Here is a 26,540-nt window from a genome sequence, read left to right as displayed (position 1 = left end):
TTGAAAGCATGTAAGTGACTAGGCACTTTAAAATTTGTACCCTTCTTGTCTGCTGTATTTCCAAGAATAACACAAACACATTGACTGTCAGTGATGGATAGATGGTAACATACAGTCTTCCTTCTGCTTTTGTCCACACACCTTCAGGTTTTGTAACTATCTTCTACTGTGTTGTTGTTTCTTAATTGTGCAATCATGGATGACTTGAACTAATTTATGGATATCCATCACTGATCGGATTAAGACGTAATATTGCAAGGTATTTAAATGTACTTACAAAGTTTTAAGGTCATCTTTGTGTATTTTATAGAGTGAACTCATTGTCGTTTCTCACAGCCATTTTATCTGATTTCAAATAAACCTGATGGTTTTGGAATAATTTTTTTAGGAAGATTGGCTTGTTAACAGTATTATGCAGTTACAAGTAAATGTGGTCACAGCTGGTTCTGGTTTCTTAGCTAATCCACCTGATTGAAAACAACAGTTTTTTTAATATTTTTCCATTTCTTACACTGACACCTAGTGTTCACTGTTCTTGAGTTTTCTAATATTACACTTTATTGCTAATAAATAGCTGGAAAGGGTAAGATTATACACCTTTGTCATTTCCTCCCTTCTCAAAAAAAACCCCCAATATTTTCAGACACACACAGTACCATAGTTTGCAAAATCTTACTTTAACAGCACTATTGGAAAATATTGCTAAAGTACTGTACCTCTCAAAACTATCATAATGTATGTTTTCTAAATATTGAAATTGCTTGGTTTTGGCAAATATAACTAATTTGTGCCCACGACAAAAAACCCAACAAAGTCTTAGATATGTCAGTGTTTCATTGTGTGGAAAATCTCATGCTTTTTATTTGTGATTCCTTTATCTTCAAGTCACTAGTCCCACCCGATGGGACTATTGATGTTAGCACAGCCCTTGAGAAGACAGAAGATAACTAAGTTAAAAAATCCAGCACAAAACAACTTTTGCTTAAAAGAGGGGCAGAAATAAGATAACACTCAGACTGTGAATTGCTTATAGTTTCTGACAAGGATGGTAATTTGATATAGAAAAGTCTGTAGTTTACACTATCCCCTTCCCATACGTTCACTGAGGTTCACTTAGTATTAATAAACTATTAATTATAAGGTAATGTTACTTTAGGAATTCCATATGGGTTTATCTTAAAATATCACGGATTTTGGGGACTGCTACGTTTTACAGAAGGATGAAAAATAAGCCAAAAATGTGCAGGTACATAGAAAATGTTATCTATTTTTGTACGTGATATTTGAACAGACTGTAAGCTTATATCAGAAAAGAATTTGGTTTGTGCACAGCATGGTAATCTGTTTTGTTCATATAGCATTTTCCAGCTGTAGGTAAAGGCGCATTTTGTTTTTGTTATTAAAGTCTTAAATCCTTGATTTGATCTACCTCCCCTTGGCTCTTCACCGTGCTGTAGCCAGGTGCACCAAAGGAGTGGAGTTTCTGCACAAAGGCATTGGTGTTTCAGCCCTTCCCACAGCACTACTGCCTTGGCTTCGCAGCAAACCAGGCAGCAGTTCTGTGGGAAACCCTTGAAGCTTCAGTGTTTTGCTACACAGATAAGTCTCTTTCCCGGGACCCCTCTGCTTCTCACCCCATCCAGGCTCCCCACTTTATAACCCATCCTCCCCCAGAACCCACAGACCTCAGAGGGGAAAAATGGGGCCAGACATACCCTCCGTTTGGTCAAAGTTTGGAAGCTCATCAGAGAGGTGCTACTTTCAGGATTCATTTCTCCAACCTCCAGCCCTCCAACTGAAGATATACTTCTCCAATGATCTCATATTCCACCCCTACCCCTAGGGACTTCCCCCTGCTCAGTCCCTTCTCACTCTAGACTCTTTCCTACTTCATTTTTAAAATGTTGGTATTTATCATTCTTTAAAAGGGGGGTTAAATAGGGGACTGGAAGATATGGGTGCAGTATCAGACTATTCAGAGGAGGTGGGGGCAATCCATGCAGTCTGGGTGAGCCAGGCTGCAGGAAGGGGGCTATGCAGGAACCTACAGGGATAACAGTTACAAATGTGATTATCTACATTGGTAGATACTTGTTTGTTACCGAGAAAATCCCCCAGATTAAAAAGTACATAATTTACAGTTAATCTTGCCTAATTTATTTTCTATCAACACAAATCACTAAATTTCCAGGAATACACCAATTACACCCACATTCACAACCATGTGCCAGTCTCAGCGGATATATCTTATCACCCATATATACCCACAGATGGCTGTTCTCCACAACAAACTCCCTTTCAGTTCCAAAACATAATCAGCCATGTGTGACAAAGTTCCGAGCCTGTAATTGTGGGTCCCGTGCTTCCTGGCAGATCCAGGAAACTCACTAAGGCCCCAATCTGATCTTCCTCTCACAGTGTAGTGGTAAGAGTCACAGCCTATTGAGTTACTTTCATCACAGGCTAGCATGGGAGATGGAAAGGGGAAATACCCCACAGCCTTTGTTGCTCCGTAGTGCTCAGTAGGTGCAGTTGGCCCTCCTGAAGGGACCGAGTCTTGCTTCCCCTCTCAAGGGGATCTCTGTAGGGTATGGGGGGGAGGAACCAGGGCCCGCCCTCTACTCCGGGTTCCAGCCCAGGGACCCTAATGGTAGCAGCTGTTGGTGGCTTTCCCTCCATCTCTAGATGCTGCTTTGATTCCCTGGGCTACTTCCCCCGTGGTCCCCTCTTCCTAGCTTTACCCTTACCTCAGGATACAGCAATGCTTCCTCCTCCAGCTCCTTTCACCTGGGCTCTCTTGAGGGAACTGGAAAGGAGAGCTTTTAAGCAGTCTGAGTAAGACCTTGATTGATTCCACTTCTCTCCATTAGCCTAATGACCTTAACTGGTTAATTGGTGTCAGGTGTCTTGATTGGCCTGGAGTAGCCTTTGTTTGGCTAGCCAGGGAACAGGGGCCTGCTCATCGAGAGGCTGATATACCTGCCTTCCACCACTCTCTTATATCCTTCTGATCTGACTCTGTCACACATGGTACATCTTCCTTTTTTTTTCTCCTGCTGACAATAGCTCACCTTAATTGATCACTCTTGTTATAGTGTGTATGGCAACACCCATTTTTTTTATCTTCTCTGTGTATATATATCTTCCTACTGTATTTTCCACTGCATGCATCTGATGAAGTGGGTTTTAGCCCATGAAAGCTTATGCTCAAATAAATTTGTTAGTCTCTAAGGTGCCACAAGTACTTCTTGTTTCCTTTTGTGCAGACTAACACAGCTACCACTCTGAAACCTTCCTTTTTCTCTCACCCTAAACTCTGACTTCTTTATCTGCAAATCACAGTTTACTGCATGTTTCTTTATAGACAAGTTATCTTGACCTAGCTGAGGTCTGACTTCAAGTTGTGTGACTGAGTGTGATAGTGGGGAATTGAATGTATGCATTTCAGTTAGTTATATGAGATTCTGCATTTGTGGGAGACAGAAAGAAAAATGTCTTAGACAAGTTGTTTTGAAAAATAAAATGGCAGCTATTTGAAACTGCTTAGAAGTTAAGAATGTTGAAAGTAGTCACAGTGAAAATGGATTAGTGGGTAAAGTGCCGGTGAGCTGCTCAAAGTTCGTTTATTTGTGGTTCTGGATATTTTGTCAAAGTATGTAAGAAGGATGGTCGCCGCTTGAGGAGCTTACAGTGTAAAGGCAGACAAGTTGATGGTAATTAGGAGAAGGGGAACAAGAACAGGCAACTTGTATGCAAACTGTATATAAATTAATTCAAATCACTGAGAGCAGTGTGGCAGAAGTGGATTTTGGGGAGTTACATAGCTATCGATGGGATGCCTAGGAGCTGCTGGATGAGGAAAGGGAGGTTGTACCATGCAAAGGAGGTTGTCTGTAAGAAGGCAAAGCAGTGATTGTATGAGAAGCTGACACATGGCTAGACAAGGCTGAAAACATTGGCAGAATGAAGGGGATTGAGTGCAACATGAAACTTGACAAGGGAGGAAAGTCCAGAGGGGCAGAGTTATGTAGTACTTTGAAGGTGGTGACAAAGAGCTTAAATCTGATGCAATAGCAGACTGGCAATCAGTAGAGGGATTCAAAGAAGGGACTGGCATGGTCAGAACAATCAAGGAAGTTGAGTTTAGTGGATACATTTTGTATGGATTGAAGTTGAGGAATGTGTGTGTTTCACAGTCCAAAGAAGAGGATGTTGCAGTTATTGAGTCAGAATATGTAATGAAGAGATTTGGCGATGTGGATGAAGAGAAAAGAACGGATGATGGAGCTATTGAGAAGGAAGAAGCAGCAGGGTTTGGACACAGCCTGGATGTGTGGGACAAGGAGGAGAGAGGATACAAAAAGTAACTTTAGCCTGGACCTGGGCAATATAGAGGATGATGGTGTTAACCATAATAGACAAAGAGGGAAGTGGAGAAGGTTTGGGAGGAGCAATAGCGAGTTCTATTTTGGCCATGTTAAGTTTTAAATGATTACAGGACATCCAAGAGTAGAGTTAATAGAGGAAGGCTAAGATATGGGACAGAATGGAAGAAGACAAGTAAATGGTGGAGAAATAGATTTGCATGTTTTCGTAGAGACCATAACTACCATGTGAGCTGAAGAGATCTCCCACAGAGAGACAGTGTAATGTATGAAAAGCAAAGGGTGAAGGATAGCACCACAGACGGTAAGGCAGAGGAGGAGGAGGACTGACCAAAAGAGACACTGAAGGAATGGTCAGAGAAGTAGAAAGACAACCAGGAGTGAACAGTATCTCAGAAGTGAGGATAGGATGTCAAGAAGGAGAGGTGACTGACTGTCAAAAGCAGCAGAGATTGAAGAGGATGAGATTGGAGTAGAGGCCCAGAGATTTGACCACAAACAAATCATTATGGACGCTGCAGTGAACAGTTTTAGTGGAATGGAGTTGTCAAAAGCCAGGTTGGAGTACATCCAAGATGAAATTCGAGGAAATGATCTCAGTGCATCATTTGGAAGACTTCATGTTCGATGCTTTTAGAGGCGAAGGGAGATATTTGGAAAGACAGGTAGGGTTGAAAGATGTTTTTTGAGGAGAGGGGAGATTTGGGGTATCCTTATATTGTGAGAGGAAGGAGCCAGAGGTCAATGAAATGTTGAGAGGTAAGTAGGTAAGAAAGAATGGAAAAACTGACTCAGATAGGGTTAGAAGTGAAGGCTAGAGACCTCAGGGTCAGTGACAGGTGATAGTGTTGAGACGGGAAAACTGGGGGAAAGCTTTTGTGAATTTTGTACTTTTTATCTTTGAAGACATAAAATCCTGTGCAGAGAGAGTAAAAGGGAGACGGGATAATGAAGGTGTCAAAGATTGCAGATAAGCAACAGGAACGTTGGGAATCGAATTCAATAAAGTTTTGTTTGGCCAGGGAGATGGCAGAATTGAAGGAGGAGAGAACAAACTTGCAGTGGAGGGAGGGAGGTCATGAGACTTTTTCCAGAAGTCTGGTGGCACCTTAAAGACTAACAGATTTATTTGGGCATAAGCTTTTGGGGGTAAAAAACCACTTCTTTTATGCCCAAATAAATCTGTTAGTCTCTAAGGTGCCACCGGACTCCTTATTGCTTTTGTGGATACAGACTAACATGCTACCCCCTGATATTTTTCCAGAAGTGTTCAGCAGCATGAGAACAGGAGTGGTGGAAGTGGAGGCTGAGTCTGCTCCAAAGTTGTGTTAGTGGGGTGCTCCCACAGTATTCTTGTCAGCAAGTTAAGGAAGTATGGGCTGGATGAATGCACTATACGGTGGGTAGAAAGCTGGCTAGATTGTCGGGCTCAACGGGTAGTGATCAATGGCTACATGTCTAGTTGGCAGCCGGTGTCAAGTGGAGTGCCCCAGGGGTCGGTCCTGGGGCCGGTTTTGTTCAATATCTTCATAAATGATCTGGAGGATGGTGTGGATTGCACTCTCAGCAAATTTGCGGATGATACTAAACTGGGAGGAGTGGTAGATACGCTGGAGGGGAGGGATAGGATACAGAAGGACCTAGACAAATTGGAGGATTGGGCCAAAAGAAATCTGATGAGGTTTAATAAGGATAAGTGCAGGGTCCTGCACTTAGGATGGAAGAATCCAATGCACCGCTACAGACTAGGGACCGAATGGCTAGGCAGCAGTTCTGCGGAAAAGGACCTAGGGGTGACAGTGGACGAGAAGCTGGATATGAGTCAGCAGTGTGCCCTTGTTGCCAAGAAGGCCAATGGCATTTTGGGATGTATAAGTAGGGGCATTGCCAGCAGATCGAGGGACGTGATCGTTCCCCTCTATTCGACACTGGTGAGGCCTCATCTGGAGTACTGTGTCCAGTTTTGGGCCCCACACTACAAGAAGGATGTGGATAAATTGGAGAGAGTCCAGCGAAGGGCAACAAAAATGATTAGGGGTCTAGAGCACATGACTTATGAGGAGAGGCTGAGGGAGCTGGGATTGTTTAGTCTGCAGAAGAGAAGAATGAGGGGGGATTTGATAGCTGCTTTCAACTACCTGAAAGGGGGTTCCAAAGAGGATGGCTCTAGACTGTTCTCAATGGTAGCAGATGACAGAACGAGGAGTAATGGTCTCAAGTTGCAATGGGGGAGGTTTAGATTGGATATTAGGAAAAACTTTTTCACTAAGAGGGTGGTGAAACACTGGAATGCGTTACCTAGGGAGGTGGTAGAATCTCCTTCCTTAGAGGTTTTTAAGGTCAGGCTTGACACAGCCCTGGCTGGGATGATTTAACTGGGACTTGGTCCTGCTTCGAGCAGGGGGTTGGACTAGATGACCTTCTGGGGTCCCTTCCAACCCTGATATTCTATGATTCTATGATGATTTTCGTGAAAGAGAGGGGCATGGGAATTAAGGGTGAATGAATGAGTGAGTAAAGTGGAGTGGAGGGAATAAACAAGTGTATCTGCTAAAATGAGTAATGAGAGAACTGGAAGGAGGATGCTGAGATTTGGCAGAGAAGTTGTGGATGCTGGTGGACTGGAGGTTGCAGAAGACCTGGATGGAGAAGGGACTAGCAGTGGGTAAGTTTATTGTGTTGAAAGAAGTTAGATGATGGTCAAAGGTGAGAGCCAGGAGGCAGGAAGCTACTGAGTCAATTGAGACATTTATATGGAAATTGAAGTCACCAGGAATTAGAATAAGAGGTTGACTGGAAAAGGGAGATTGAGTATGTAAAATCAAAAGATGCATGATAAAATGAAGAATCATGTGATAAATGTCACATGGTGGATTTATATGTGGGTATACATATCCATATATAAATAAATGTACAATATTTTGGAGATGAAATTATTAGAAGAAAACTGCTTGATAATGATATAGGGACTGATGTTAAAACACACATTTTTTCATACAATGTCAAGTTAGCCACCCAGCTGCTAGCAACCATCTTGATATATGTCCAATAAGTATATTTTTTTCTTAATTTTAATTATGGAATGTGTCCTTATATAATTTTGTGTCCCTCATTTCATCCATGAAAACCTACTTCTGTTACAGTTACAAATTCTTACCAGTGTAAACATTATACCATCAGTATCCCAATTTAAAAAAAAATCTGGGTCATTTTACAGATAGGGAAGCTGAGGCACAGAGAAGAAGTAGTAAATTTTCCCAGGGTCACACAAGGAGTTTGTAGCAGAGCCGAAAACAGTTGACCAGCTGTAGTTGACAGGGAAACAGTGCAAAGCCTTTTAATATTGATGGCCTGTGTCTCAGCCATTTGGGTTTTTATTTGACAATCCAAAGGTGTAATAACTTTTATAGTGAGAGGAAGAAAAAATACACCAGGAGTAATAAATGGTGGAGGACCTATTAGGGATATGCATAAATGCGTATCCTGTTCCTATGTATATATAAGCTTAATTGTGTCCCTTTTAATTTTGCCAGTTGGTTCAACTGGATTGTCAGGTGATCGTCCTATTGAAAGAACAGAGGAGGATAAAATTTCAAATAACTTTGTTAATCTCTTCTGGCTGTTAAAAGAAAAGATTTATTGGTATCAAATTTTATTGCATTCTTAGAATTTATGAATTGATTGGCTGCTAGTTTAGCTTAGTTGTCTCTTCCAGTTAGAAACCCAAACACAACAGAAGAAAGACATCACATTGAAGCTGACATGCAACAAGTGAGTGAAAGTTCACTTGGCTTTTTCTCTCAGCACCAGGTGCAAAAGTTGGCTAAAACTCCTGTGGCAGGCAGTTATTTTAAAGCAGTTTCTGGTTTAGTGTTTTATCAAGCCCAGGAGTAAAATATTCTGCAACTACTGCATTTTCACAAAGCTACTTTTTAAGGTAGAACTCTGAATGATTTAACTAATTAAAACGTCACAGTACAAACAATAGGTCAGAGGTTTCTCAGGATTTGTGGAGAGCAATATATGTAAAATATTTTAAAAGTATATATCATTTATTTGTTTAATATGCTTGTATTCTCTGCATAGTTTTAAAAGTTCTTGAAATCTTGAGGGAATATATGTGATTCTATATGTCCCCATCTATAAATGGAGTGTGTGTATTTATTGGGAAGAAAAGGGCCCTATAATGTGCCATGCCAGGGGGATGGACTCAATCTAGTACAATTTTTCCATCTCGAAATAATACAGAGAGCCTTACATTTTGAATTAAAAATTGTTCTCTGCAATGTAATTTTACCAAAGTGGGGGATTGGTGGTTTGATGACAACATAAACTGCAGAAGTGTACATATTCTCTTCCCGAGACTTCTTGGCTTCCTGCTGTGGCCCCTTTTGCCTTCTTTCATTTTTAACTTTTATAACTAAAAAAACAACTATTTATTAATCATACCTGTATACTTAGCATTTACATAGTACTTTTCATCGTCAAAGCACTTTACACTCATTAGCTAGTTAATTCTCACAACACTCTTATTAGGAAGTTATATATCACATCTATGTGCAGAAATGGAAAGTGAGGCAGAAAGGTTACATGACTTGTTTAAGACAACATACAAGTGTTAGCATGTGTATTTAAAAACCAGGCAGTCTGTCCTGTGCTTGCCCTACTAGGCTATGCTGCCCCCACATCATTCTAAGAAGTCAGAATACAGATAATGACTTGTTGGTTAAATTCCATTTGGAATATTTTATTTTTTATCAAAACATATTTTATTGATTGCACATCAATGGTAATACAAATTCATTATGTCACTTCAGCAATGGGACATTTTTATCTTGATTATTCTGCAGTATAGATAACCCAGCCTATGTCCCAGTTCAGGAAAGCTCTTAAGTATGTGTTTAATTACATTCCTGAATCAGGGCCCTCCTTTGGAAAAGTTAAGGTACTGACAAAGAAAGAGGGTATGTGCCTACCCAAAGGTTGGTATTATGTGCCATAAACTGTTTTAGAACAATCATACAGCACACTTTGGTTGATACAGGTGTCATAATAGGAAGTTGCTGTAGAAACTACTGCCCCCAAAAACTGGCACTTCAAGGAGTATTTCATTGTGAAAGGCAACACAGCTAAACATAATGATGTGACTTCTAGAACTGTTGCTTTCAAGAATTTTTTTTAATAGGCACCTAATTTGAGATGGGAGACCTTATTATCCAATGTACCTAAGCAGGTTGAATATATTCCATACTGTCCATACTCTACCCTGCAGCTGTATGGAAAAATTATGAAACAAAGGATCCTCTAATCTGTCACAATTCAGAGTTAAAACTGGAAATCCACTGTGGTCTTGATTTGTATAGTTTGCCCAAATCTGTCTTCTTTTCTCCTTGTGTGAAGGCTGGAGTTTCAGCATAAACTGTGAATTTCCTTCCTTTCATGGGTTTAACGCACACCCTTAACATTGTTTCAGCTTAATGTTTAGAACTTGATTTCTTTGTGTGTTCTTTTTGATATTTCTCCAATATTTATATATGTCGTTTGTAAAGTCCTTTGGGATCTTTGTCTGAGAGGCGCTGCATAGGGTGATGGCATCTATATTATATTAACATTAGGATTGATTCAACTAATGCATAATTTTGAAACAACTTCAAACACTGTGATTTCAAAATTTAGACTCCAGTTAAACATTGTATATCTGACTTACAGTTCCCTGTAATTAGCCTGTAGTTAAAATTTTGATATATATATTTGACACAAAATGATAGTTAATATAATTGCATAAAGTTCAGGAACTCAAACTAATTTTTCAAAACTTTTTTCTTTGAATATAAAGAAAATAGCTGAAAAACTCACAAAATGTTGAACACTATTGGAGCTGTTCCCGTTTATAGCAAGAATATAATGAATTCTAATTTTTTTAAAGTACTTATTTACCTGATAGACCATAAGTTGGTCCAGACCTATTGCAGACTTTGTATGTATCTGTGGTTGTGTACACTTCCCACACACACACATGTACGAAGACACTTGTGTATGTATATGTGAGACCGGGAATGGGCCGTTACTCTGAGAGATTCTAGGTCCATTTGCAGTTTCACACCATAGGCCTTCATTGCAGGTCCATCTACCTGTCTTGTGAGCAGGTACAGCCTTGAGCAATGAATTTAGCAAGTATGCAGTATTAATGTATGTGCACAAGTAGTATGTGTTGTGTTTCTGGATGAAGTATGAGGTTGAAATTAAGGTTTTGTTTCATACTGTGTGGGAGATTAATGTATTGTATACAGTGTGTTTTGTTATCTGTTGGAGTTTCTGCGTGAAGATGTAGTTTATTTTCAGTGGAAACTTGCTATGTGGGCATCCGTTTGAGAGATGGCCCATAACGTGCCATTTTCTTGTTTTTAAGATATTGTGTGGTAAAGATGTCACTCAATCTTCCTTAATCCTTTTTTAAAAATAGTTTTTGTTTATAAAATTCCATAGTTCTTATTACAAGCAGTGCAGGAAGTATAAATGTCGTTAACCAAAGGAGTTGCTGAAGTGTGATATACAAAATCTCTTCTGATGCTCAGAAATGTGCAATAACTAAAAGGCAAACATTGAAAGTGCATTAGCAGCTAGGTTATATTGACTGTAGCACCTGGTGGGTCCCAATAACATTTAATGGCACTGTTCAAACAAAGTGGATAACTTGTTTATGGTCCATTATGAGTCTTGTCGAGTGCCCTTGTCCATTGCATTTCTGCACACATACTGAAGTTCCTGTATGGCTCCCACTAGCAGGTTGCTGCACTTCTGCTTGATTTAGATGTCCAGCTATGAAATTAACTCTGCTGCAGTTGTTTTAGTTCCTCGCACTATATTCTTTCCAGGTCCTTATCTTCTTAGCATATGTGCAACGTGCTGCAGATGGCACCTGACCAGGATTCATCACTGAATTTGGTCCGTGGGTTGGTCATTAGCTTCCCTGGGGTGGGCTGGGGATGTGATACAAACACTGATCCATTCCCCCTTCCCCAGTCCCTATGACGTTGCCTGACTCAATCACTTCATACCGCTTTATTTAGCCCTCTGGCAAGAGGTATGGCCTGCTCCAGTCTCTGCTATTTAATTATACCTCCCTCCCTCTGGCAAGCATGCTTCTTTGCACCCATGTTTTAATTTACCAGGGCACCCTTGTGCCAGATATCTGCCCTGTGACTTTTTAGCTTGTCTTTCTGACCAATGCCTGTGTCTCAGGATCACAACCTGCCTAGTCTTGGTGGGGAACACTGTGGAATCTGAGTATCACAAGCCACTTCACATGGTTATTTGGCAGAGCAGGACATGCTTCTTTTGACTGTGCTGGAGTTCATGACCGAGAGAGCTCCCTATCAAATATCCTTTGGCCTATGGGAGAGTGCATTGAGTTGGAAAGTCAAATCTCATCTCTTGCACTGTTTGTAATATTCCTGAGCATGTCACTGCTGTCGTTATTGAATAACTATTATTGTAACTCCTTACAAAGTATGGCATGACCCCCTCTTATGGCTGGTCCAAAAACACGTTGCTCCTTTTGCTCAAGGACTATGCAGCAGTGCTGAAGATCCAGGATTCACTTACAAGACTTGCTGGCAATCCCGGTGGTGAGCCCTTGTGCGTGGACATGATGGAACTTGTTTCTCCATTTAAAAAAAAAAATGGTTTAATACACAGTTTTTATAGTTAAGCTGCTTTTATAGTTAGAAATTATTATGAAATCTAAGGTATTGCAAGACATGCAGCAAAACACAACTGTTCCATGTTTTTACCTTTTGTCATATGCCTTTTATTGCTTGTGTCACACATTGGCAAGTTTTGAGCTTGAGAGATCAGGTGTGCTGGTATTAGTGAAATAGTGGCCATCTTCCCTGATGGCAGCCTGTGGCTTCAGTGCAGCTGGTATTGTATGATAAAGATGTCACTCAATCTACCTTAATCCTTTTTTAAAAATAGTTTTTGTTTATAAAATTTCCATAGTTTTTATTACAGTGAGTGTAGGAGGTATAAATGGGAAATAGCCGCCATCTTTACAAAGGGCAATTTGACTTTGAAATGGCAACGCACTGCTGCACTTGTGACTATCTTCCCTGACAGCAGCCTCATGCTGAAATCCTGTTGGAAGCAATGGGACATGGCAGACATCTTTACAAGGGATGGAACACTTCCACCACCCTTAGTGAAATAGTGGCCATCTTTACTGAAGGCCTTGAGTCATGCACTCCTCTGCATCTTTCCTTATTTAATTATATATGCAGTAGAACCTCAGCGTTATGAACAGACTGGTCAGCCACACACCTAATTTGGAACCGGAAGTATGTAATCAGGCAGAAGCAGCAGAGACAAAAAAAAAAGGCAAATACAGCACAGTATTGTGTTAATGTAAACGACTTTAAAAAAAAGGGAAAGTTTTTTAAAAAATTGACAAGGTAGGGAAACTTTTTGTGCTTGTCTCATTTAAATTAAGATGGTTAAAAGCAGCCTTTTTCTTCTGCATAGCAAAGTTTCAAAGCTGTATTAAGTCAATGTTCAGTTGTAAACTTTTGAAAGAACAACCCTAACGTTTTATTCAGAGTTACGAACAACCTCCATTCCTGAGCTTTTCGTAACTCTGAGATTCTACTGCAGGGGTGGCCAACCTGAGCCTGAGAAGGAGCCAGAATTTACCAATGCACATTTCCAAAGAGCCACAGTAATACGTCAGCAGCACCCCCATCAGCTCCCAGCGCCTCCTGCCCACCAGCAGCCCAGCTGATCAGCGCCTCCCCTTCCCTCCCTGCACCTCCCAATGAGCTGTGGCATGCAGGGGGCTCTTTGGGGGGAGGAACGAGGGCATGGCAGGCTCGGGGAGGGGGTGAAAAGGGGTGGAGTGGGGGCAGGGCCTGTGGCAGAGCCAGGGGTTGAGCAGTGAGCACTCCCCACTCCCCCCCCCCCCCCCCCCCCCCCCCGGCACATTGGAAAGTTGGCGTATACAAGGAGCCGCATATTAACTTCTGAAGAGCAGCCACATAGGTTGGCCACCCCTGTTCTACAATGTAGTGATGTGTGCTAGCTCCTTTATAGGCAAACACGTGGGCAGTGTCTGTCCTGAACAGATTATAGTCTAGGGGCCAGATTTTCGCTGATCCTGCATGAGAGTAGATGGACTCAAGGGGCATTTTTTTTGTCCCATTGTCCTTGCACTCTACACAAGAGCCGATGACAAAGAGAGGGAAGGAAGGGTGCCCCTTCTTATTGGTTGTGTAATTTTGTATGTGGAGTTGGCTGGGCATGGTTTGAGGAGCAGGCTGTATTTCCCTCGTTTTCTGAGCTCCCCCTGGGGCAGTGGCTGAATGACCTGGGCATCCAGACAAGGATAGTCACCAAAACAGCCTTCTTGCATCTACAGTTAATGAAGGATTCTCCCATTCCTCTCTGGTGACCTAGCTACAATGGTTTATATATTTTTTCACCTGCACTCTGGACTACTGTAACTCTGTACTTGGCACAGAATATGAAATTCATGAAGAAGCTGCATCTTTTATGTCATATGACAGTGAGTTCCAAGATGATGAGAACATACTACTTGGGTGTCCCAAAGTATGCACTTGCTTCCCACTCAGTACTGTATCCACTTGAAGACTTTGATAATGACCCATAATGGGACAGGCCTAAAATCGTAACAGAATATTTGACCTTAAAGCTGAAATAAAGTGAACAATTTCACCAGAGTAAGGTAATTAATAATTAAAGGTATCACTTCTCTATTTAGTTGCCGCCACAGCCAAGCAATCAGCTTAAAGCTTTGTCTGCGTTCTGGGCGTTTTTGTTCTGTAGATTTTTGGAAGTTGTCCAGAATTGTGTGCGTGAGTTGGGAAACAGCTATGATGCCACCGAAAACAAGATGACATCAGAATTTATGCCAAGGTGCTTTTTTCACACTATATTCTTCATGTTACCAAGCATGATGTTCAAGGAGAGTATCCCATCTGGATATCATTACCTGTAGGATGTGCAGCTTGTATGCATCTTCTGGAGGTTAGCGCCTAATGTTAAACAAAGGAAGCTGATCAAAACCAGCTGTAAAACATTTTCATAGTTCATATTTTATACAGTGGGTATTGAATTACCTTGCACATGACTTCATGTCTGAATGAAAAACAAGGTAAATCTTTTCCTTTTATTAAAATTAGTATAATATTGATTTTGTAGTAAAACTAAGTTTAACTGTTTCCCTGCTTGGCACTAGAATTTAATGCTGCTGACATCACTATGTATTTTACATGCCACTGAGAAATAATTGTTCATTTATTGATGTAGTGTTCTACAATAAGGACATTTTAGGCACAGTCAAAATGTAAACATTAGATTGAAATACAATTTCTTATTTAAAAGTGTGGCATTTATTAAATGCAAAAAGAGAGACTTGCCAGCTAAATGTATAATGTCACTGACAATTAAATATATGATGTGAAATAGTTATATAAAATGATTGTAGTACTGCCCACATAGGTATTAGGTTGAGTTATGAATAAAGTTTGAGTCTCTAGTAAATACCAAAATTGCTGATTCGAGGTCAGTATTTATTAGTATGAGGGGAAAATGACCTGATAAATTTCATAGAAAGCAAGGATTTGTGTATCCCAGTTCTGACAGAGAAAGATGTTGTTTATGTATTCGCAGTGAGACTGCAATTGTAATTCTTCTGCTGTAAGTTGACTAGAATGATGCAGTTTCCTCCATTGGGGACCTTGCAGAGTAGTTATTACCATGATGATTTTAAATCATTTTCTAAAATAACCTATAAAGCCATATGTATTTACAATAGTAAATATTCTTTAAAGTCCTAAGACACTAACACTCAAGATTTACCATTTAGTATCATATGCAGGAACTTCATACCTTTCTAAAGCTACAAATAACGTGACTCAAACACACATATCAAAACAGAAAGTAGCAAACATTATTCTCTGAGAAAATATTTGCAATTCAACAAGTGTTTTGAGAATGATTAGCATTGTTGTTTGTTTTAAATGTTTTCAGCTGGTGAAAACGAAGTGTTGCTCATAAATACCACACAGGCCAAATGGCCAAGGGCACTTCTCATCTTTGGTATTCAGAACACGTCTATCCAAAGCAGTTGTATCCACTGTAAGTGCTTGGCTTTATTATTTTGCCCCGCAGCATTTTGTGAAAACAACAAATGAAACAAATAGTCTGGTATGTGTACACAGTTATTACTTTTATTGGAAGAGTGTGGATCAGTATAAAAATAATTTTCAAAACAGTAGAACAAGAGGAGTTTTCATTTCACCCAATTAGTAGCCTGTTCCACACAGAGAGATATCTGGTATCTTATTGACATGCTGAAAAGGCAATGAGCTGTTTTATCATTTGAAAATTAAGAAGACATTTCGTACCATACGAGTGAGATTTACAAAGTTTATCTTGCTGTACTCCTTGGGACTGTATGTTTCAGCACTGATAATCAAGCTCATTAAGTGGTTGAGTTGCATGAAGTACACAATAATGCTCCTTCTAACATTCTAGCTCAAAACAAACTTTAGTGTATATTTTCTTTTGGTCACTGATGAGGAGTATTTCAACATCGGTGCCTCTATGATGGTATGTTACTGTATTAAATTGAATTTCTGCAGAGGTGAAAAATGTGACTGCCTTGAAGCTCCAAAATGAAAGATTAGTAAAACTGAGCAAATAATATTACTTATAAATACACAAATGGCAAAATTCTCATCAGATACACATTGTAGATCTTGAGTCTGAAATCCTGCCCTATAATAACTGCCACTAAAAACTGCATTTGCCAACAGTAACCTTTATTTGGTTGATGAAGGTAATAGTATTAATGTAACAGACTTCTGTAAGGCATTCAACTAAGTACTGGATAACATTTTGATTAAGAAACTAGAATATTACTAAATTAATGTGTTACCCATTAAATGGATTAAAAACTGGCTAGCTGACAGGGCTAATGCAATCCTTGGATGCATAAACTGGGGAATCTTGAGTAAGAGTAGAGTGGTTTCATACCTCTGTATTTGGCACTGGTGCAACAGCTGCTGAAATACTGTCTCATATCCTGGTATCCATAATTCAAGAAGGAAGCTAATAAATAGCAGAAGAGCCACGAGAATGATTAAGGGATTGGAAAATGTGCCTTATAGTGACAGACTCAGGGAGCTCAGTCTATGTATTTTAACAAAGAGAAGGTTAAAGAGTGACTTGAATTATAGTCTATAAATACCTACATGGGGAATAAATATTTGATAATGCTCTTGTCAATCTAGTGCACAAAGATATAAGAGGATCCAGTGGTTGGAAGTTGAAACTAGACAAATTTGGACTGGAAATAAGGTGTCAGTTTTTTACAGTAAAGGTAATTAATCATTGGAAGAATTTGCCCAAGGTTGTGGTGGTTCTCTATCACTGGTAATTGTTAAATCAAGATTGGATGTTTTCAAAAATGTACTCTAATTCAAACAGAAATTATTTTGGGGAAGTTCTCTGGCCTGTGCTATACAGAAGGTCAGACTGGATGATCACAATGGTCCCTTCTGACCTTGGTATCTATGAATCTATAAACCGTCTAATCACAGAGAAAAACTAACTGTGGTAACAATTCACAAATACTGACTTTTTAATTACCCTTGCAGTATGTTAGTGGGAGTTCTATAAAACCGTGTTTCAAAACCAAGATCTGTTCTGCAGGTTTGAGAGTAAAATTTTGCCTGAGGGTCAAACCAGACCGGAAAGGCTTAGAGATAGGGACCCTGGGGGAAGTGGTGAGCAAGCTGACTGGGGGAGGAGACTTATCAATGCATTTGCAACTGTGTAGATCCGCTAAAAATATCGCTTCACTAATGGTGGTCACTCATCAAATACTAAAATAAATGATCACAAGAATGGAGATCTTTTTATGGTCAAAAACTGCAAGTTGTGGCTGCTGTATTTGAACTTTGCTGAATTGCAGAGTGTACCATATGAAGTCCAAAGTTGCAAAGCTTACTTGACAATTTGAAATAAGAGTAACTTGCTTGACCCAGAGCTTAATACTGCTACTTACAGTACATTATGATCATGTGAACAGAAGTGATGTGATTTAGAAAAGGAATCTGTGCTGTTTGCCAGACTCGGCTCCAAGCTAAATGCTAGATAAGAAATTGCTGTTACTTAGCTTGCTTACGTTGTAATTGCAAGTGTATTGGGGATAGGGGTAGAGCTGTTTGTTTAAGAAAGTTGAAACACTTGCATATGGCACAGCTAGGTCTATTTTAACAACCCTATAGGTGCACATACAGCAAATTATCACCCCAGTAAATCCCCTTCATTTGAAGTTGAGTCCTTGCCAAACAAAATACTTAGCTGATAGAAAGCTGGTTGAGGGACAATCGATAACTCTGAATTTAACAATCAGATCAATAGATGCTTTTTTCAAAGATGCTATGGTTATAAACTCATTAAAGATGAATTCAAATAAACAGATTAGCCCAGAATTAGTAAAGTTGGAATTTAATAAATACTTGGTGCATTCTAAAATAACTAAGATAGTTATCATGGATTAAAATTATGTTTTCATTATATATGTATGTATAATATGAATGTTAATTTCTGATTTATGGATTTCATACATTTCTTCATATACTGAGCACGTTTCCCTTCTTCGCTGATTTCTTTGAGAGGTATTTCAATCAGATCGTTTTTCTGAAATATATGTTGGCTACATTCCAGATAAATTGGTCCAAGAAATCTAGCAATGATGCTCAACGTGACCTTCAATCCAGACCTCCTCATATGCAAATAATAATATATTAAATCCAGTGAATAAATACTTTTATCTAAAAAATTAAATAAAATCCATACAGGAACTAACAAGCTGTGTAGATAATATTAAGTATATCTCTTGATCCTTCACTGATGAAATCCTTATCCTCCTGTATCTCCTCTCATCCCTGCCCATCCGTGCGTCCCTTGTCAATTTTTGCCATTCTCTATTTTGGGTCTAATTATCTACTTTAGGGCCTGCTCCTTTAAGGTGCTGAGTGAATCCCACTTGATGAAGGTCAAGGGGAATTTAAGGTTCTCGGTTCCTTATCTTAAAGTACTTGGAATCTTACAAGATCAAACACTAGATTCTAAATTCTTCAGGGCAAGGATCTGTCATTTTAGTTGTCTTTATAGTATGCGTGTCTCTCTCATAATCTAATTCTAATAACAGAAATACCAGAAAAATTGTCTAACAGTGAGACCATTTAGGTGAGAGAAACTTGCCCATTGATTACAGTGTCTCCTTCATAATGAAATGACAACAGACTCCTTTCCCCTGGATGCTGATCAATTCTTTATTAATCAGTGATCCTGAAGAAGAACCTGTACTCTGCCTTCTACAGTGCTCTGATAAACCATCAGCATGTGAATGATGTTTCATGAAGCACATTATGGTAGCAGATAAAATACTGTGTATTCTGCCAGATTGCCAGTCATTCAGCATGAGCATGACAAGTCACAGGTGTTTCTACACTGGGAAACTCAGTACTCATTTTTCAATAACAGTACAGACAAGGCTATGCTATAGAAGTCTCATATAGATTGAACCCCTGCTTAGAGCCAATGACACAACCTGGGTTCTGTGCTGGGCTTTGCTATTGACTAGTGGTATGAGGTCATGCAAATCACCTAGCCCCTGTGTGCCTCACATTCCCTGTCTGTAAAATGGGAATAAGGATACTTACAGCTTTGAGAGAGATGAATAAAAAGTACTATGTAAATGTTAACTATTAATTTTTATTTTTCAAGTAAATCAAATAGGACAAAGGTCTGTGACTTTCAAAGAGGCATGAACGTTAAGCTTAACATTCTTTTAAAAGTAATTTTTTAATGTAATTTTCTAGGTTGTTAAAGAAGTAAACTGAAAAGACAAATTCCATCATGTGGAACAATCTTCACCCCACTTCATTCATCACAGGGTTAGAATCTTTGATCCACGTTACAGCACTCTTTTATGTAACAGAATGACTGATAGCTGTAGTAGCTTTTATCCGCTCTCTGAACCAGCCATTAGAATACAATGAGAGACACATTTTGCCAGTCGGTTTCACATATTGCTGATGGCAGAGAAATGGTAAGACTCAGGAATCTTGGCTTCCATTTCAGACACTACAGAAGTGTGCGCTCTAGTGCACAGACTCTTCACCCCTGCCCACCCTAAAGCCTTCTGGACCTTCCAGCCTGTCCTTGTGCCATTCCCCTTTATCTGTTCCCCCTCTGTTCCTCATCCTAGCCCCTACCTCAGCAACAAGTCACAGTCCCTATTCCACACTGCCAACCTCCCTCACATCAGTGGTCCCTAAACTTTTGAGGGTTGCACCCTCCTTGCCCCTGTCCATGCCCCCTGGAACCTGGGTCTAAGAGTGAGGACGTGGCTCGGGGGAGGCTAACGGGGCCGAGGCTGGGGCTGCAGCTGGGTGTAGATCTGGGGCCGAGAGTGGAGGTAGTGTCGGGGCCAGGAGCGCAGCCATGCTCAGGTGCGGGGGGGAGGGGGGGGAATGCAGACAAGGGTAAAGGGGCCACAGCTAGGAATGGGTCTGGGGCCAAGAGTGGAGCCGTGGCCAGGGGCTGAGGCTGGGGGCGGGGCCGGGAGTACAGCTGTGCTGAGGCTGGGTGTGGAGCCAGGTGCAGGGATGGGAGCTGGGACCGCGGCTGGGGGTGAGGCTGGAGCAGAGCTGGCCCGGGCCCCAGATGCACCCTCCTCCCTGAATGGTCCTGCGTGCCCCCGAGTTTGTGGACCTCTGCTCCACATCCTAGTCCCAGTCCTCCATCGTCACGGCTCAGTCCCCTATCTCGCTCCTCTCCCAGCTGCTCATTCCAATCTCCCTGTCCATCTCCTCCTGAACCCTTGTGTCACAGTTCAGGGCAACTGCCCTTGTATTCCCCTTCTATGGTGCAGCAAGGGCACCCTCTCATAGGCTTCCAACTTCCCAGCCATCAGTTCTCTTTGGTGGTTACCCGCATGTCTCCCTCCTGACTGGGGTATTTCTAGCCTGCACAGTTCCCTGGCTACACTGTGAATTCCCCAGTAAAGACAGACTGCCTAAGCAGGACTGCTTTGCCTTCTCTTCAGAAACTAAACAGTGTAATTGGTGTTGTCAAGTTCCCACGCAGCTCTTCTCTAGGCAAGTGCATATATTCTCAAGGTGAAAGCATTACAGAGAAAAAAATATTAAAAACAATAAAAGAACCTCCACACATGCTAATAAGCTTTCCAGAAATCACCCCTGACTCCAGCAGGGCTTTGGCTGGTGAACAGCCCTTCGCACAAAAGCACCGCCCTGAACCTGAAAGTCACTCTTTTATCAAATTTGGGCCCCTGGTCTGGTCCTTATGTAACGGGATCATCAGACAATGGCTTTCTCCTCAGAGCCTAGTTTCAAAAGGATGGGTCCACAGGTGAGACGTTGCCTACCTCTCCTTCCAAGTATTTCCTAGGAAAACTTTGTTTGTCTTGCACATTGTTTCGAAGAGTCCTTTGATGCTTGTAATGCTTCCCAAGTTTTACATTAGTCAGGTGTCCTTCTTAGAAACATTACATACAATTCCACAATAATATATAAACATTTACATTTTTAATACAATGAACTCCTAGGATACTTAAACTCAATTCAATAAGGGTTAGTCCAGGATATTGCAGGAAATTGCCATATCTGTCACACCTTGTCCCAGTCTTCCCCTCATGGCTCCTCATCCTTCTGCATTCCAATTAGATGGCTTCCTTATTCTCCTCCATGCTGCTTGGGTGCCAGCAAGAGGAGCACTGAGAGCATAGGAAAGTCAGTCTCCCTGCTCTCTGGTTCTGTGCCCAACATTCCAACAGCTCCTGGCTTCCGAGAGAAGCAATTGCAGGGGAAGCTCTGCTCATGTCCTGCAGCCATGGGCTGACACATGCTCAGTCACAAATGGAATCTGTGGAGAATTTGGCTGCTAAACTCATAACAAGTCTCTAATGAGCACACACAAACTGTAATATTCCAGAAGCTTGTAATTTAGCCAGATTTTGGCAGATTTCCACTTGGATGACAAAACCCTCTAAATCAGGGGCTGCCTAAATCAAATACCTCCTGGAAAGCATGGAGTTTCTTGAGTTTCTCAACAAAACAATTGTAAGAATTTTTTTACTACAGGTAAATAACAAATTGCCCCCCTCCTCCCCGAACTTGTCCTGAGAAATGGCTTGACAATTTTTGCTGAAATTTGGAAAATGTCATCCCAAACATATACAGTTTGTCAAAATATAAGGTCCCCAAAACCCTAATTGTTGGCATCCCTAACTATGTCACCTCCAATTTTAGGTCATGGTAGACAATCCCATCTGGGCTGTTAATACAAAAGGATCCTCTAGTGAAATGATTATTTTAATATGATTTATTGCTAGAGGTGATAGAGACTCAGAGGAAAACCTCACCTGGAATACTGTGTGCAGTTCTGGTCTCCCATGTTTAAGAAGGATGAATTCAAATTGGAACAGGTACAGAGAAGGGCTACTAAGATGATCTAAGGAATGGAAAACCTGTCTTATGAAAGGAGACTCAAGGAGCTTGGTTTGGTTAGCCTAACTAAGAGAAGGTTGAGGGGAGATATGATTGCTCTCTATAAATATATCAGAGGGATAAATACCGGAGAGGGAGAGGAATTATTTAAGCTCAGTACCACTGTGGACACAAGAACAAATGGATATAAACGGGTCATTGGGAAGTTTAGACTTGAAATTAGACAAAAGTTTCTAACCATCAGAGGAGTGAAGTTTTGGAATAGCCTTCCAAGGGAAGCAGTGGGGGCAAAAGACCTATCTGGCTTTAAGATTAAACTCGATAAGTTTATGGAGGAGATGGCATGATGGGATAACATGATTTTGGCAATTAATTAATCTTCAAATATTCATGGTAAATATGCTTAATGGCCTGTGATGGGATGTTAGATGGGGTGGGATCTGAGTTACTACAAAGAATTCTTTCCTGGGTATCTGGCTGGTGAATCTTGCCCATATGCTCAGGGTTCAGCTGATCGCCATATTTGGGGTCGGGAAGGAATTTTCCTCCAGGGCAGATTGGAAGAGGCCCTGGGGGTTTTTCGCCTTCCTCTGTAGCATGAGGCACGGGTCACTTGCTGGAGGATTCTCTGCTCCTTGAAGTCTTTAAACCACGATTTGAGGACTTCAATAGCTCAGACATAGGTGAGAAGTTTTTCGCAGGAGTGGGTGGGTGAGATTCTGTGGCCTGCGTTGTGCGGGTCAGACTAGATGATCATAATGGTACCATCTGACCTTAATATCTATGAGTCTATGAAAACAAGGTTTCAAAAGCCAAAGGTGGGAAAGGTCACAGAAAAGGCTTTGAGAAAACTTCTCCAGTTCATGTTAGTGGAGACAGGGATTGGGGAGCCCATGTGCACTACTAGTGTTGAGAGCAACATTGCAGAGCATATAATCGATCACTGAGAGTGCTGCAGGAGTTAATGGGGGAGGACATCAAGTGTGATTAGACATGTGTGCCCCACTGAGTTAGCAGCATAAATTCCATTGTTCATTTCCTACTATCCTTGGCTCTTTAAGCTCTTCACCTAAGGCAGTTCATGGCAAGCTGGGAGTAAATTTACCCTGCACTAGCCTGTTGCATACTAAATGTCCATGTGGACCCTGTGGCTGAGCAGCAAAAGTTCCCTACTGTGCTTTAGTCTACTCTTGTTTCAAAGCAGGGTAGATTAAAGTGCACTAAGAAACCTTTAGCGCCTGGCAACAGGGTCCACATGGACATTTAGGCTTGGCCTACACTAGTAACTTATGTTGGTATAACTACGCTGCTCAGGGGTGTGGAAAATCTAGACCATTGAGCGACATAGTTATTATTGACCTAACCCCCTGTGTAGACAGCGCTGTATTCACGGAAGGGCTTCTCCTGTCAACATAGCTACTGCATCTGTGGGAGGTGGAGTATCTATGCTGACGAGTGAAGCTGTCCTGCCAGTGTAGGTAGTGTCTTCACTAAGCGCTATATTGGTGGATCTGTGCTGTTGCCTCGCCGTAAGTGTAGACAAGCCCTTAGTGCAGAGTAGACTTAAACCCCAGATTGTTGCGAGCTAAATGTTCTTGTGAGAGGTCCATGGAGAGTATCCGTGTGATGGGTGTTTGTGTTGTGGGCTAAATAGATCATAGGCAATATTGCTCATATCTATATCTAAATAATTGTGATACGATGGTTGTATACTTGTCTCTAAACTTACTTGCTTGTTTTCTTTCCCCCACGAGCATTCATCTCTCTGACAGTCTGCTCCCTCTATTTGTAGAATGTGAACTCTTTGGGAGATGAAGTATGCTGTCTTTTGTGTTTGTACAGCACCTAACACTTTACATGTGTACAACTGAAAACAAATATTATGATACAAACTTCTACTGATCTCTTTATAAGAATAACAACATATCATACGATGAAGTGAGCTGTAGCTCACGAAAGCTTATACTCAGATAAATTGGTTAGTCTCTAAGGTGCCACAAGTACTCCTTTTCTTTTTGCGAATACAGACTAACACGGCTGTTACTCTGAAACATATCTGTAGTCATCTCATTGTTTGCGTACACAGTTTCCCAACAGGCTTGCATTTAGCTTTATATCCCTTCTCTTTCACAGGCAGTGAAGGCTTTTCTTTATAGAAAAATAGGAAAAAATTGCAGATTGAAAGTAGTAAATCGAGAGGAGAATCTACAAGGTCCCAGAACTAAAGAACAATCTCCAGACCAGTATTCCGTAAGGGTCTGAAAGAGTCTAAGGTGAAGAGGTATAGAAACGTGGACCCGTGGGTATAATTTGCTTACTGCATATATAAAACCGTTTGCTGGATTGTTGTTTTCTTCAGTCTACCTAAGAGGTAAAGAGATTTATCTGATGGCATCCATTTGTATGTGGCACTCTGCATATTCATTTATTGAAAATCTCAAACTGTAGTGAATGTTTCTGAAAAATCAGAACAGCACAACTCTATGCTCTTTAGTTTGTCCCTGACATAAATGGGCCAAAAGTGGGATATGTAATCCAAAACAGGTCATTTTTCAAAGTGCCATGTTTCACACAGCAGTTTAATTCGGCTGATAATGAGTTGTTAAGCAAGTATAAGGACCACATGCTGCTTATTACACATAAAACATACAGTAACTAGCAGTTTCTTTAAAACCCTGATCAGACCTTATAAATGCTACAGGTGCAAAACAGCATGCCTCTGTACCAGCTCACATAGGAGAAAAAGGCAATGTAGAATTCCACCCTCAGTGTAACAGAACAATTTTTTGATCAGCAGCCTGCCATTGAGGCCTTTGCAGTGCTGTAAGAGGGAGACTGAGTGCATTGTGCTCATCAGAGGTACAAATCTGAATTAATACCATTATTGTTTGTCCATAAATTGGCAGGCAGAGAAGACTGTGATGCACAGGTTTCACTGCATCTACTGCGTCTAATATTTACAAACAGAACTTTTGACTCTTTTCCTTCTCACTTTTGTGAGGTTCATTTGAAGGGAAGAGCTACTCACTTCCAGAATAACTTAGTTCTTTTATAAAGCGCTTGATACTCTTCTCATATCCAGAAACGCTGTCACTTCTAAAACCTATTACGAAATATGGTCAGTTTTTTGTTTGTTTTGTTTTTGTTCAGTGCTTTTTTTCTCAGAGGAAATGCTCTATCCTGTTTCTTCTCTGGCCTCTCTGGTCACACCTTCAATATCTCTTTCAGTGGATCCTTCGCCCCACCTTTCACTTTCTGTGGGCATCCCACAAAGCTCTGTTCTTAGCCCATTCCTCTTCTCCCTTGGTGGTCCATTCCCTGGGTGTCTTCATCAGCTCACACAACCTCAACTACCGTCTCTATTCCTGTGACTCCTATACATGTCTCCACTCCTGACCTGTTTCTCTCCGGCCATTGCTGCATTTGTGCCACTCTCTGACATCTCCTTATGGATGTCTTCCCATCAACGTAAGCTCAACAAGGCCAAAACCAAGATCGTCATCTTTCTTCCCTTCTCTGTCAGCACTGGATGATACCACCATCCTCCCAGCTACTCAGGCCCTTAATCTGCGTGGTTTTGGTTGGCCCCTTCTCTAGACTTTTTTTCTAGACTATGCCCAAATATTGCCAATGTTTCCTACATAACACTTCAGAGACAGTCTGTCCTTTCTGTCCTGCTGCCAAAATTCTCATCCAGGCTCCTATCTTGACTAATGGAACTTTTTTGTCCTTGACCGTCTAAGGTGAGTTTTGCACTCTTCTATGGGACCATTTATGGAGCAAGGTGCTACTCAATATGAGTAGGTGTATCAGAATGTAACACATTGGCTGTTAAATAATTGCCTTTATTTTTAGTAAGTACAACAAGACAGTGAAAATTGCAATGATATCTTAAATTTTTCATTTCCTGACTTTTGTGGCTTTATATTTGCAGACTTAATATTGTGTTAAGTTAACTTTTTGCATTTAACTTTCTAATTCTAAAGAAAATGATGAAATAGATAAAAATGAAAATTTGGAAGAAACATTTTAAAGTGTATGAATGAAGCCTTTAGTTTAGTCACTAGTAACATACTAAATTTAACATTTTTTCAAACTTATCTGATGACTCCTTACTGAGGACTAGAGATAAACAAGGTTAGAATTTCAGTATCAAACATTTGAGTCAGTATATCAAACATTCTTAAATGTATTTTTAAAATGCAAAAAGTGTTTTTCTTTCCATCTGGAATAACTTGAAAACGGCTGAGTGAATTTTCCTTAACTTTTCAAAACCAAATCCCTCTTTTGAGTTAGAGCAGGCATACAATATTACAATATAATTTTTTCAGAAAGTTATAAGCAAGTGAAAACAGGATTTATAATGAAAGTTACTTAAAAACTTCTCTACAGCATTCACAGTAATCTATTTAAAAAAGTAAACAAACGATTCTAGAATTGGTTGCTATATACACGTAAAGCAAATGTTTCTAGTAATTCTCTGGCAAGGGCATCTAAACTAAATTGCCATATGAACCCAGTCAAATATTGGTTTTGTTGTTGTTGTGTTGTTTTCTTTTTTAAACCATGGGTTTGGGATGATTGTGAACGTGTT

The 26,540-nt window shown here is 40.6% G+C and overlaps 1 protein-coding gene across 26 annotated transcripts in view; it reads left to right on the top strand.

Annotated features, from left to right (window-relative positions):
• Positions 1-26,540, top strand: part of SUPT3H (SPT3 homolog, SAGA and STAGA complex component) — a 461,776-nt gene that overhangs the window by 268,586 nt on the left and 166,650 nt on the right. For 2 of the 26 annotated variants that reach the window (XM_043542157.1, XM_043542155.1), the window contains one exon: positions 24,080-24,317. The exons of the other annotated variants lie outside the window; for them this stretch is intronic. The gene's annotated coding sequence lies outside the window, so the exon portion shown is untranslated. The remainder of the gene's footprint in view (positions 1-24,079; positions 24,318-26,540) is intronic. 26 annotated transcript variants of the gene reach the window in all.

The sequence above is a fragment of the Chelonia mydas genome, chromosome 3 (genome assembly GCF_015237465.2).
Source record: "Chelonia mydas isolate rCheMyd1 chromosome 3, rCheMyd1.pri.v2, whole genome shotgun sequence".
Taxonomy (NCBI): domain Eukaryota; kingdom Metazoa; phylum Chordata; order Testudines; family Cheloniidae; genus Chelonia; species Chelonia mydas.
The sequence above is the reverse complement of the archived record's forward strand: the minus strand, read 5'-3'. Positions and strand labels throughout refer to the sequence as shown.